The sequence below is a fragment of the Aphis gossypii genome, chromosome 1, assembly GCF_020184175.1.
Source record: "Aphis gossypii isolate Hap1 chromosome 1, ASM2018417v2, whole genome shotgun sequence".
Classification (NCBI taxonomy): domain Eukaryota; kingdom Metazoa; phylum Arthropoda; class Insecta; order Hemiptera; family Aphididae; genus Aphis; species Aphis gossypii.
In genome coordinates this window covers 49,430,084-49,444,183 of record NC_065530.1, presented here as the reverse complement: position 1 = coordinate 49,444,183, position 14,100 = coordinate 49,430,084, and the positions used below count along the sequence as shown (strand labels likewise).

Here is a 14,100-nt window from a genome sequence, read left to right as displayed (position 1 = left end):
TACCTAAATAATTTGATTACTATATAATAAACAATAATTGTTTTTTTAATCAAAATTATTTTACTATAAATTAATAGTGCTTGAATGTTTCTTATAAGCAATATCTTTTTACTAGAAAACAAATTTTCAGAAAAAGGTCATTCATCCCAAAAGATATATCCTCTACTGCCTACGTCCATGAACTTCAATGTACGACCATGGACGATCATCCATCGTCATAATATTGTATATAGTATATCTACGATTTATTCAAAACAATGAGTTAATTAATATAATAGTTAATAATACGAATATACGATAGGTATATGTACCATAATTGACATAATTATGCTACTCGTCTAGTTATCCTGTATACAATTTGTAAATTGTAATAAACAAAATTGAATATAATTTAAACTTTGAAGACTATAAAAGAGTGTCCAACAACGAGTACTACTCAAATTATTAGACTGAGGAAAAAAAACTATGATTAGGCAATAGGCGCAGATTAATAAATAACTTATTCAATGATTATATAATATAATTATTAAAAATTAATAAATTTGCATTTATAAAATTTATCCAACTATAATACTGGTCAACATATAGTAGACTATAAAAATTATTAATAAAACAAATATTTTATAGATATAAAACTCAATAAAATTATTCATGAATAACTATAGAATTTTTAGTCATTGATCTTGATTAATTTCAATAAATATGTATTTACTTTTTAGCCAAATTGTATTCATTTTCGTATCAATAATACATCATCTGTGTCCTCAAGACAAATTCAATGAATCCATACATACCTTCTGAAATTTTCTGAAATCACTGACTATCAAGCCCATTTAAATACGATAAAACTAATTTCGTTATATTTGATAATTTTTTTTTACTCACTGATAATTTATTATAAAACGTACAGTTATCCGAATACACGGGATAATGATATCTATTCCCGCAGTATAAAATTGTAGATAAAATTCTTACTCACATTTTAATTATTATAATTTTTAAAATTTAAATAACTATATAACTATTAACTATAATACAATTATATTGTATGATTGGTTGACGACGTACTCCGCATCGTAAGTAAGTAGGTATACATCATAATAGTATAATTAAAATTAAAATTAATTTATCAAATCTTGTTTTACTTATATAAGATAAACATATATTTCCTAACATTTAAAATACAATAATACAATTTTTTAGTTATTTTTTGCATATTTGGTGATATTTCTAATAGAAAATATCTACATAAAATGTTCATATTCTAATTTTTTCAATTTCGTGTCTATTTGACAATTTCTTATGACCTTAAGTTTTATAAATTAAAGAATATTTACGACTTTACTGTTTTTCACAGTGCTAAGTGTAATACGTATAAATACATGTGCATTAAAAACATAACCAACGTCTTTATGCTTAAAAGATCGTATTTAATACAATTTAAAATTTATTTATTAAGTAGATACCTATATAGAACTACAGAATACATTAAAATAAAAAGTTGTGTTTTTCTAAACAAATAAAAGGGTATGATTTATGAATTTCGAAGTATATGTTTTTAATTAATAAGTTACTTAAACCATTAAACAATTATAAAAATGTATTATTAAAATTTTCTTAGTGTTATTACTTGTTATTTGTTGATAATACGAAAACATTATCATCATATAAATAATTAGCATAATTATTATAATACATACATATTTAAACTTTTTTATCAACGTAATTTATTATTAAGTGCATTTTTAGTACTTTTTAGTTTTCAAGCTTACTGAGTTACTGTATCTATAATTTATTATGTCTAGTAATTAGTACAATAGTGACTACTTATTCGATGTGTTCTATATATTATTGGTTACTTTTAAACTGCGTCTTATAATTTATAAAGACTAAGCTGTTCCGTAATATATCGTCGTTTGTGGTGTTGATAATTATTGTTAAATTAAAAATATAAATGTATGTAGTTCGTAATGGGTTTACAAAAGTATTCACTCTACATTAAAACAAAAACAGGGCACATTCCATAGGTAAAGATAAGCAAATAAATAGTATAAATGAAAACATTAATTTAAATAAATTTAAAGTCATAATACGAAAATAGAAACAAATGAATAACCGTCTAGTGCAAAAGATACATTATAATACTTTATATCATAATATTTTTATAATATAGATATTTACTAGCTACCTAAATAATATTCGTAAGCACTAACTACTAAGCATGCATTACAACAGATGCGAAATTAGATTTATGCGCACATACAATAAGTATAATATAAGATGGAGCCCTACGGAGGAGGTCGGTTTTGTCCCGACTCACGGCGAGTCTGGCGGCGACAACGAGTATAAAATGTTATATTATTATATGTACATATACATAGGTATACGCCGTGGATCAGCAAAAAACGTAATAAAAGGGTTATAAAAACATATAACGAGATTCTTCGCGTCTCCAGACCACAACAATATGTGAAGACAATGGCTCAGCGAGTGCAATACCTGCTATATAATATTATAACACTGTCTATACACCAAAATGCATATATACCTATAGGTACCATTATTACGTACAAAAAATATTATTATTGTTATATTACTGAGGTGCTCGAGACTCGATTCTTATCAACCGATTTATTTATCGGCGCATTTACCTGACGAGTTTTTTTTTCTCATAACCGTTACATTCGTATTAAATACAGGTATAACGCGAGCGCGTAAGTCTGTGTTTTCACGTGTGTCTGTTATACAATACACCCACTGCATAGGATATAGAATACTACCTATAATTTATAATCAATGGTATAACGCACACAAGTACCATGATACGTCCTGTGTCGTACCTACTATACTGGCTAATGACTAAACTCCTATAATACCTATGTGCGGTGTTGGCGCTTGAATGAGTTCCTCGACGTGAACGCAGCACATACGGTTTTCTAAATATACGTTGACCTTTGGCCGAGTTTATTTAATCGTACATTCGCACTGTCGTGCCAGCGAAAAGTACAGAACAAATAATAATAATAACAATAAAATAAATAAACAAACAGTCAACGGTTTGTGCATAAAATGTTCTCTTATATATATATTACACATAATACACGCTGTTTATGCGTGTATAAGAAGTAATAACCTACAGTGTACAAGATACACAGTTTATAAAAAAAAATAGGTGAGTAGGCGACAAGCGACGCAGTACTACGCAGTACGCATATTATAATATATAGGTAATATATTTATGCGCTGCAGGATTACAGTTGTGTTTGTGGTCTCGTATACCCATGAGGGAAGATTGCTTGAACAGTTTTATCAGTACACGAACACTACCCACTAGGGAATGTATAGTTGCCAATAATTATCATTATTATAACACATATAATTACTATATATATATATGTAAATAATTTATATTATTGAACATAATTATACATTAAATAATATAATTGACATTTTTTGAAAATATTTTTATTACTCAACTAAAATAATAATTTTTTTATATTTTTTATCGTTATCGTATTTTAATTTTTTACTTTTCTGAATAACAACGTTCATTTTACATATTCTGAAACATGACATTTTTTTGGAGTATTTCTAGGTTGTTGGTAGTTATGACAATCTAATTTTGAAAGTTTAGTTAATTATTTACAACTTTAAACTTATATAATGCGTGTTTAAAGTTTAAATAAGCAGATCAGTGGACCAACTACATATTACACGCTACCCCTCAACCCCTGTTCCACTGTACTCCACTTGTCTTAACTAATGTAGATTTATATGGATCACTCTGTATATATATAAATAGTATCTCCAGATATGATAAAGTAAATGATGAAAATGAGGAACGCGATATTAGGAACGTGTTCGATATTTGGCAATAGACGTATACAGTATTATATACGTTTGATGTTAAAAATAATGGTATCCATTGGTGCCTACTACTCATTAGCATAGAAAAAAAACAATGATAAAATTCAGCGCGTATAGTGAATAATATTAGTGATTATTTCGCAGATATTATATGACATAGTCATAAGAAGAATTCAAACCAAAAAATTCAAATTTGTCTGAGGAAACGAAATTATATTTTTTGTTAAAAAAAAAATTGGCCTTGTAATGTGTATAATATAACGTACATAATACAATATAAAATATATTATTATATGCATATTAATATATTATATGTTTTTTATATGCGTTGGCGGTGGCTAAGTTGTCTCGTCTGATCTCGCATCTATACATATATATTATATACGCATAAAGAGATGATTTTCTTTTATATTTTGTGTGTGGTATATAGTACCTATACATATATCTATATTTAATAATGATAATAATAACAAAATACATCGCTATACATGTATTATTATCCATTATAGTTCGTCTTTCTGGAACGTCTATGATGACGTATAATATATAAACAAGCCGGATAGATTCGGGCACGTCAACAGTGGCTGGTTATAGTTTACTTCCGTCAAAATGTTATCAAAATATTTTTTTTCTGACGTCTATACAAAATTAATTTGTATACTATTATAGTACTATACAAATCTACCGTATTACGAATATTTATAGGACGCTGACTGAATAACCAGACTTCGCCCGGGAAAATATTTATTAACATAAAATACGACGCTGTATCAGTGTATCTCGGTTTTAGTATATACCTCAATTCTATGTAAATCAGAATTGGTGTAGGTATTTCACTACATGAACTAATTCGACCGAGATAAGCAAACCATGTCTATCAAAATCGGTCGAGTAGTTTTTGAGTCCATAAGCTACAAATATAAGGACATTGTTTTTTGCTGTACATTTGAATAAATTATAATATACGAAAAAATAAATATATTCAAATATTATTTTCTTTGTTTTTAAAAATCGCATATCAATGACTATGGGTCAGCTAGTCAAAATAAATTGATTTGAAGAAATAATAGCTTTGTATCCAAATATATATTGTATAAACAAATATTTATTCAATTTTCGTGAGCCAAATCAAAATTCCGTGAGAACCGCACCTATATAAAAAATCAAAAAATCACGAAACACACTGCGAGTTTTAATAAATATATTGCTATTACTTTTATTAAAGTCGGTCCAGTAATTTCTAAGATTAGCCATTAGTAAAAATTTCATTTTCTTTTTTTATTTTGCAATATTATAATAAATACAAGATTAACCATAAAATGCTTAATTTTCTTACTTAAGAACCTCTTTCCCTTAAATGTGCCTGTATAGCAAATATCGATGGCCGATGCCCATGGACACAAAATACATCGTAAGAACACCCTGAAACTGCATCGGTCGATATACACAAAAACGTTTGAAGCTTCTTTTTATCATTGTATTTTGCCAATCAAGATAAGTAAATGTTCACACAAGAAAAATAATTCGATGTGAGTATCGCGGCAAATAGATTTGATTATTTACCTGTCTCATATGAATCAGTAATTCCCAACTTTTTTATTTTAATCGCATACTAAATTTCAAATCACATTTAAAATATGTAGGTATAATAAACAAGTATACAATAATAATATGGACAACGAAACAATAATTATCACATACCATTTAAGCACATTAATAATACTTCATAAATACTACAGAAATTGTTATAGGTAGGTACACATTACGTACTGTGATCAAAAAAAATAATTTTTGGCGATCATTAAATTTAGCTTTTATTCAGTTACTTGGTTAGTTTTTTTGAGAAGGAATAGGCGACTATTTGCAAACTGAATTTTTATGCGTATTTTGCACTTGGTTCAGTAGAAGTGTAGAGCTCTACAGCAAGACTATCTGTAAGGACCACATACAGCATTTTGAATTATCCCTGTATTAAAATAAAAATTTAACATTGAATATCAATGTTTATCTACTACAAAAGACGTTATGAATAGGTACAGAAAAAATCAACACAACAATTGCAACAATGGCTTATTCACAGAACAAGTTTTTATCTCTCTATATATATGTAAAATATTATATTTATATAGTAAAATACTTGCACACTTGGCGTTTCTTTATATTGAAAAAATAAAATTCATGTTTAATCTGTTCTAATTTATTATCTTTTTTATGCATTCATCACATACATGTAAACATTATAAAACATATTAATATACACTGTTTAATATACTTTATTTCTATATATATGTGATATTACATGCCCTAGTTTAATTTAAATACCTCAACTGGTACAAATGCTAAAATATCGAGGACATATTTTTACTATTATTATTAAAATAAGATTTAAGAGCTTTCCGTTTAAATGGCCAGTGCTGTACCTACGTCTTAGGACGTCCTCAATAAAGTACATAATATATAATGCGGCTATACATAATATTATATTACGGTTAAATCCCACAATCTAAACGTTTCTCTATTGTTACAAATAGGCGATTTCCTAAATCCGTAGGTAGATTTTGATAAATTTGTATCTGTATTATGTGTAATATATTATAGGTATACCTATTACAGGATAACACTTAAATTGAGTCCCGGGCTATTTTTAGTGTTCGAAATTTGAATTTGAACTTGCAGTTTATCTTCATTATATGATCGAACTGAGTTCGATATATTTTCTTTATTTCTTGTCATGTGACTAGTAGTAACCAGTTAGTATATAATTGTTCTTTTTGATATAAATATCTACCTATAAAATTACTATAGTTATATCTAATACTTCTTATGAACATACAATTTCAAGAGATTAAATTCGTAGGACGTGTGTTGAGTAAAAACAAAAAAACTCAGTTTTATAAACTATACGTTTATTAAGTTTCAATTCCATTTTCCATTATATATGAAAATACGAAAATTTGTTGTGAAAACTCATGTACTTACATTTTTTTTAACTATAGTACTATACCATAACAACGTAATTTTATAGAATTATAATGAACAGTGATATAAAAAAGTGCTTATGGTTGACAAAAAAATAGGCATGATGAAGGGACAACTAAAACTGCCTAACAATATTTGTAGGACTCGAATCATAAAAATATTTATTGGAATTAATTCACTATTTTCTAGGATATTAGTACCTATATATTATCGTATTATCGTATATTATTATTATATTATATATCGTCATATAAATTATATATTAAAACGAATTACAACATTTTAAAGAGTTCTAAGGGAAAATAACGAATATTTTAGATTTTTTTCATATAAGTAAGCTCCTCCATTAAAATTTTATAAAACAAAAATATAAAACATCAATTTCACATCACTACGATCGTGTCAAATTCGGTTTAGTGATCGAATAGATCATTAAAGTATTTGAAAAATATAAAAAATCACATATCTTATTATATTCAATAGATAATACTTTATCAAGGGACTTGGGTAATGTAATAGAAAGTTGCACAACTGTAATTGTAATCTGTTTATACATTTTGTAATGATTGTAATGATGAGACGTGAGAACTGAAAACCACACTAGTCATTTATAAAATAATATATATTGTTAAGACATTGGGTGTTAGTTGAATATATATTATAATAATGAGAACACCAATTAATCTAAAATTCTATGTAGGTACTGAAAAATATTTTTATCATGTTAGATTGATGAAGACACACAAATCAAGATTACAGTAATTTTTCTAGGTCATTCCGAATACCTTGACAGATAGTACAATCGGTGGTGTAAATAATATCCAGTATATTATGCCTATAGGCCTATATATATATTTTTTTGTCGTTTATTATAATATATGTATCTATATGGTAATGTTAATGAGTAATCACTTATGACTTATGAGTAATATGTTGTTATTATATTTGTGTCAATGGAATTTTTTTTTCTAACTCAACACACTGCGGTCTTCGAGTTGTGACAAATATTTATACAATCATTTCGCATATGACGTATATTTTTAAAACATAAAAACAGCATACACATTACATATGCAGATAGGTATATATGTGCGTAAATATTATGTATGCTTAAAAGGCAAAACATTTTTACTTTGGTACATAAAATATTGAATAACAAACAATTATTATTTGATAGGTTTTATATTATCTGATTTACACCGCAGCAAAACGTACAATGCTATGTAAATCTATTTATCGTTAATTGAAATTATTTTGAAAAACTATGACTCAATATAACAATGTAAAATGCAGATATCGTTTGTAATAAAACATTTAAACATGCAATTCTATTATTTTAATTTTCAATTTATTGATCACAGGATACACGCAGTTCACTTTCAAGTTACAACAGTGAATATAGGCAGTGGCATAGTCAGAAAAATATTTTTATTTTTTTTTTGTGGGGAGGGGGGAGGTGGTTAAATTTTCAATTCTCTACTACATAAGTAGATACCAACTTTTTAATTTTAATAAGTCAATTAAACATAAGTGTAATTCATTATGCATACTTATTTTACTATACACTTAATTAGTTTAATTATATATTATGTTCATAACACTCAATTTATGTAAAAAGAATTGTCCCGTTAATCATTATAAATAAATATACATTTGTTTTAAAATGATTACATATTTTACAAAATAAGAGACATTTCGGGAGAGGTTCGGGTTATAACCCGTCAACCTCTACCCCCTGTCTACGCCACTGAATATAGGTATCTGTCTCTATATAAATATTGTATAACCAACATGAAAAAAAATAAGTAGCAATGTGAAAATAAATCTGTCCATATATACAATACTCGTTAGTTTAAAACCATCAAGTATCAACAATATATTTTATAAAAATAATGGACGAGACCTATTATCTACCTATAATAATTTATATTTATTGTAACGGTCGTTATAGCTATCTACCTAACGAGTAACGATCCGTCCCTGGCATACTAATCACATACACAATTAATTTCAATAAGTAGGTATATTCACTTAAGTATAACTCCAAAAATTAAGCCTCTAATACCATAACAATTTAAAACTAAAATCTAATCATAATACATTTTTCTTATCTGAACTTTTAATGTTATATGGTCTATAGAAATAATTCGATATTTTTTCAGAAAAATAATAAAGCCGCATTCTCACAACTGGTGTACTGCCAAAAACGCCAATAATTGTACATTTGACCAGTCCACAATTACGGCGTTTACACGACTGGTGTACTTAAACAAGTAATACAATATACAAGTAATATTGGCAGTTCCTTTGACTTGTGTCACCCTTGGGAACGGCATCAGTGACAAATAATTGTACAAGTATGCCGATCCGACGTCATGGCAAGTAACCACCAGCACCAAAAATTGGCCAAGTACACTAGTCGTGGGAATGCGGCTTAATAGGTATACCTACATAAAATTTAAATAGAATCAATTTTACGTCAAACAAATTATGTGCATCACATAATACAATTAATTAGTTACTACTGACTGTATAAGGATTCAACATATTTAAATAAAATAGACTACATCACTAAAATAGGTAAGTAAATTTTAATAAAAGCAATATTGAAAAAAAAAAAAATCTCTAATTGAAATTTTAATAATGATAAAGTAACTATAAATTATTTTGTAACCAAAAATGTTTTTCCTTTCGTAACTGGGTAAGTATTTATAATAGGTATATCACATAATTTCAAATATATATAAAGTTATATACATTAATACATTATTTAATATATTATTACATGTTTAAAAGTTTAATGCCTATACGCATATGTAATGTAACGTGAACATTAATATCATTTTTTTTTTTTTTTAATATTGAATAAAATTAATTTGAATAGAAATTTTAATCCATTTTATTTGTTTATTCATAAGCTAGTACACGAGTAGCATAAAGGCATAATATCACATGATATAATATATTAAATTTAAATAATAATATTTTGCGATACTGCGATAGCTAACCGCGCAATTTACGTGACAAAAATGCTAACCATTTTTTCATTAATAATTCTTTATTGGGTTATTGTTCTGTGTATTTTTGCTTTGTGTTTGGTAACTATTTTGATAATGTAATAATATTTTTAATTTAAAAATAAAACAACAACAAATAAGCACCTGCCTGTTAAACAAATTCAAACTATTATATGCCAAAAATAGATGTCTCGAGGTCCAATGCTTAAAAATTCAGCGATAATTTACAACATTGTATTGTTAAATATTATTAAATTATTCATTCGCGATGAATTCGATAGTTCAACGGATTTTGTATTACTCGAGGCAATTTAAATGATTTATCTACGGACAGATTATTATAAAATGTAAATAAACCTGACAGTACCATAATTACAAATTTAATAATTTACACGGAATTAAAAAGTATAATTTTAACATTTTACGATGCTTTGTTCGTTTTTGTTTTAATTTTCGATTAACTTTTTTTTTGGCTAAACAAAATATAGAAAACGTATACAATACTATTCATTGGCGTGTATTGTATAATATAGTACAATTACTAAGCAGGTACTTAATAATTAGTACCTACATAAATATGAACTACGACTATAATACCTAAGCACATATTTCGAGGTTAAGTTAAGTTTATATTTATCTATGAGTACGATAGGTATAGTTCACAGAATCATTTTGGGCGTTATACCACTTATAAGTATAATGAACCTATGTGACAGTGTATGGCATTGTGTATTTATACTATATATACGGTTACGGTATAAACACTATAATATTTTGGTAGTTTAGTTGTGATAGTAGTATGCGTATATAGTAACCAGTAGAAGTATAAGTACCAGTCATGGGGGTGATAAAAATTTTTTCAGCAAAGATTTACTAAGAACATTTTTTTCTTTTGAGAATCGATATCTATAAAAAAAATTATATATTTTTATTATTGAGCACTGCCTATTTTCCGTTGCCTTAGTCGTTGGTTAGAAATAAGTGTTAATAAACTATAAAATCAATGATACTTTTAAAATGGATGTTGTTTAGTTTATTTGAAGACATTTAAGTATGCAGGAACATACTGAGCATATTGAGTATACGTTTTGGCATTTACCTATAATTATTAACAAAAATACTTGTATATACAAGGAAATTACAATGTATTTTAGAGTTAATTTCTAAAATTTAAATAAAAAATTAAATAATTTATATATTATTTTGTTGATATGTGGAAGAGTGATATTGCATACTTGCATTTTGCATATTTTTGGCAAGTTGCACATAATCTGGAGAATAGTTGCTGTGCGCTAAACCAAGACACTGCTCCAAATGAACATCGTAAAGTGTAACTTGGCAGTCATATTTAATAATTTTCATGGGAAAAAAAGCTGTTTTACATAAATATGTTGACCACAACTATAAATAGGTTATTGTCGATTAGGTATTTTGTTTTCCCGACGGGTGATAAAATTGATTAAAAATAAATGTTGACACGATTGACTTTAAAATCGACCGTTTGACCACCTCCGGTATAGGAAATACTTAGTTTATATTAATATATAGGTAGAATAGGTAGACCGTAACCACTAGTGGGTTCATTAGTATTCGTCCACTGCACCATACTGATAAATTAAGCGCACCACAAATACACTTGTGGTCTTGTGGGTACCTATATATTCATAATATACCAGCCAATAAATTTCTAATTTCAAAAATAAGTACATGGGTTATGAGGAATTAATTTTAATGACTGCCCAGGAAAAATAAAAATCAGCACTCGGTCTAGTGACAATAATAATTCGTCTACAAATCACAGTCACGTGAGTTATTTAAAGAATCAAATATTTTTAAATCGACCCTAAAAATAGGAACGCCAACCATTCATGCAGTACACACTACACATCGATTATACAACTGCCCAACTTAATTTTGGAAAGTTATGCAACTGAACTTTTGAAGCATATACTTAAAACATTATTGAAAATAAAAAGAAACTAAGGAATATGCGCTGATCAAGTTTTTAAGTAATTAAATATCTATATACTTATTTATTTGACATATAACTTCTTATACAGTTTTATTGAATCGACGAATAAATTAATATAATCATAATAATTTTGCTTAATATTTGTTTTTGTTTTTTTATTATTAGACTACAACAGATATTAATATATTATGTATTATATAACTGATAATATTATACATAAGCTATCAACAGGACTATATACATAATGGGCCCAAAACCTAAACTCGAGGAGCAGCCCCATGTATTTGATACATAACCCGCAGCTAGCATTATAATAATATATTATATTATGCATTCAAAACGCGTGCGACCCTAATAAATTGCACTACACGTTGGAATCAAACACACGATAGTAATAATAATTAGGTATAGTAAATATAAAAGGAAAAAAAATGTTTACACTTTTCGGCAACCGGTAGGTACCTATATGTTTATATTATATGAACGACGAAGTCAACATGAAATCTCTCGTAAATCATTATAATTTTATACGTACACGACGCCCACGCGATTCGAATAGGTGTGCACGTCACATTTGGCGGTTCAAAAATATGTAAAATATCGTGTAGCGGATATCGACGATGTACAGGCGCGTCAAACGCGGCGGGCCCATTTACGCCATTGATATACACGCCCGGCCGTGAGGTAGGTTTAATGTTCGTATTGTGTATTCGCGAGACGACACAAATGGCATAAAATTATTTTATGCTTGCAAATTTATAGCAAAACCTTCCGAGACGCGTAGTTTATCATAATTTACCAGCATCGCGAGGTCCTAATTATAATATAGTAAAGGTATACGTTTCATGTGGTACGCACGCGATGGGCGTACGGCGCTGGGCTAAAATACAGACGGTAATAACAAAAACAACGAATACCTACGTCAAAGTCGAAAACCAAAAAAAAAAATGTACCGAGTATACGTTTTAGACGAACAGTCACATAATAGAATTCATGCGTATATTATAATTATATGGGTGTCTATACTCTTATTGCGCCCATATTCTTAATTTACGTAGATACACGCTTATTATTATATTATATTATTATTTATTATGTAGGTACTGGACGGTTCTTTCAACAGGAAACTCTCATTATATCGAAATGTATAATATAAACGTTTAGTTCATATTGTATTTGTATAGATTTTTTTACGCTATTTGAGTTTGTCACAAAAAAACAATAATTATGAAAAAATTGGATTTTTTAAGTATTTTTTTGAACGACAACAGCTTTTTAATTTAATATTCTTACACAAAATATTTTATTCTCATCATTTGTATGTACCTATACACATTTAATTTTGGACGTGTGGTTGATTAGTTATAATAAATTATATAATATTTTAAGTATTATAGATGAGTGAAATGGAGTATACTTTCCAAAATGTTGATCCATTATTTACTCTGTGGGTTCAAACGTCAAATACTTAAAATCAGTGGAGTAACTGTGAAAAAACTAAAACGAGGATTGGTCAAAACAGTTTATATTCACTTAAAGTCTAAACCATAACCTAATTTATTGTTTTTTCATAAGTCTTATAAGTTATAACTCATTTCATTTATTACACCTAAACAAATCGTAGACACTTATTAGTAATTACAATAGGTACCTTAATCACTAAATAATATTAAGTAGGTATGAGTACATAGATGTTCATTAAAAAAAAAGATGCCTTTACTAGTATAATTTGTTAAAAAATTATGTGATGATGATTCTGTACCTAATTAATAATTATAATACACAAAATAATATTATTGAATTATTTTTGTAACCCAGAAAACAAGATAACATTTATTTAATAAACCTATGTTAAAATTGTTAAGTACATTGCATTCTTTCTTTATTTTAGAAGATTTAAAGATTTATACTGTAGCCGATAGTCTTCGAGGAGGGAATGATATATTGATTACCAAAAGTACATTACTGCTTATAGGTAACTAATTAATTACATATTCAAAATTAAACTAAACTTATATACACCAAATTCTCAGAAAAAATATTTTATTTAGTTCAAATTATAAAGGTTAATGAAATATTTTTTAGATAATGTAAGACAATTAATAATATTAACGTAAGTTTAATCATTAAATGGACCGTCAAAACAAGAAAAAAATGTATTTTATGTGGTATATAAGACATAGAATAACTAATAAGTATAACATTATTTCAGAAACATTAATATAGGTACATTTAAAATTTTAACAAAATACATTCTGACCCAAA

At 27.2% G+C, this 14,100-nt stretch overlaps 1 long non-coding RNA gene across 1 annotated transcript; it reads left to right on the top strand.

Annotated features, from left to right (window-relative positions):
- Positions 1-9,143: 9,143 nt before the first annotated feature.
- Positions 9,144-13,810, top strand: LOC126549044 (uncharacterized). The gene is made up of 2 exons (XR_007603186.1): positions 9,144-9,426; positions 13,727-13,810. It is a non-coding gene; the product is annotated as an uncharacterized LOC126549044 (long non-coding RNA).
- The last annotated feature ends 290 nt before the right edge of the window (positions 13,811-14,100 follow it).